Below are 1,348 nucleotides of genomic sequence, written 5' to 3' on the forward strand. Positions count from 1 at the left end.
TCAAGCAATTCTCCCGGTTAGCCCGCACTCGGCTCGCTCCCAGAGCTGTGTTAAAGTCTACTTCGCATTCACTCTCTTTTCTCAGCAGACTAAAAGAAAGTTTCATCTTGGGCTCCCTGAAACTTCCATCCTGCACCACTGTTTGCTTTTTCACAAGAGCAGAGAAGAGCGCACCGTTCCCAGCGGCACTGCAGTACCGTGTCGATGCTTGGAGTGAACGGAGCAAGCTCCTTTTTCAACTCCTATTGCTAAAAATCCATTTAATATGTAGTCTTCGTACAAAGGCCATATCAGATATTAAACTGATAAGAACAGGTACTACACTTGATCTTAGCCAAAAGGCCGAGAAGCGATAACTGTCCACTGGTTCACGTCCGAGGGCCCTTCCTGGCACAATGCGCACTTGTAGCGGTGTTCTTTTTATGGCCATAGGTGGCCAGAGTGTCACTTTGCACCTCCGCCCACCCGCTGCACTGAGCACTCTTCAGCCCTTTTAAATGGTATAACTTTGCACTCCCGCACGCTCCAGCAAGCACCATCCAAGCAACAACGTTGCACTCCAGCTTCGAACATCGGCACAGTCGCAACAAGTAAGGCGACTCTACTCAGAGAAGTCACTCTGCACAGTAAAAAGATTTCTTTTGCACAGACTGAAAGGGCTTCCCCCGCAAAGGTAAAGCCTGCCAAAAATAGAAACAACTCATTAGTGCTGCTTTCCACGGAAGTCTTTAGTAAAAGGCGAAAAAGTTGTACGTTATGAAGAGAAACCAGAGTATGATTATCCGTCACTGCGGGGCATCAGGCTAGTTGGCATAGCCACCTTCCCCATGGTGAGCTTTGATTGGTTGAGACGCTTGCTCTGCCCCCTTGCTTCTCAGCTGACCAAGTAGGAACAAACGGGCCCTATTCTATGGCTGCCTTGTCTTTTACTCTGTGCAAAAGACAAGGCAGCAACAAAAACACCACGGGAAAACCGTATTGAGGCTTTGTTCTGACCGCTCATTCGGTGTCACGTTTCTTTCAAGCAATTCTCCCGGTTAGCCCACACTCGGCTCGCTCCCAGAGCCGTGTTAAAGTCTACTTCGCATTCATTCTTGTTTCTCAGCACTCTTGGGATTTTATCTATAAAATTAATTCCTTCACTCAAACTACGTTAAAACTGCTTTGTCCTTCATATTTACCATGTCTAGAAAGATTTAACCAAAAAAAACAACGTTGTACTTTGCAGTAAAAGACAGAGCAAATCTAAAGTTTCAGGAATCCGAGAATAAGCTTACTTTCATGAGTTCTTCACGATTTGGGATTTTGCTATAAAATGAATTCCTTCACTCAAAATAAATTAAAACTG

At 45.4% G+C, this 1,348-nt stretch overlaps 2 non-coding genes across 2 annotated transcripts; both read right to left on the reverse strand.

Annotated features, from left to right (window-relative positions):
* Positions 1–163: 163 nt before the first annotated feature.
* On the reverse strand, positions 164–354 carry LOC140308026 (U2 spliceosomal RNA). Its single transcript, XR_011916037.1, has one exon. It is a non-coding gene; the product is annotated as a U2 spliceosomal RNA (small nuclear RNA).
* Positions 355–662: 308 nt separating this feature from the next.
* LOC140307820 (U5 spliceosomal RNA) lies at positions 663–776 on the reverse strand. The gene has a single exon (XR_011915850.1). It is a non-coding gene; the product is annotated as a U5 spliceosomal RNA (small nuclear RNA).
* Between the last annotated feature and the right edge of the window lie 572 nt (positions 777–1,348).

This window comes from Leuresthes tenuis, unplaced genomic scaffold (assembly GCF_036924035.1).
Source record: "Leuresthes tenuis unplaced genomic scaffold, fLeuTen1.0.hap1 SCAF_5, whole genome shotgun sequence".
Classification (NCBI taxonomy): domain Eukaryota; kingdom Metazoa; phylum Chordata; class Actinopteri; order Atheriniformes; family Atherinopsidae; genus Leuresthes; species Leuresthes tenuis.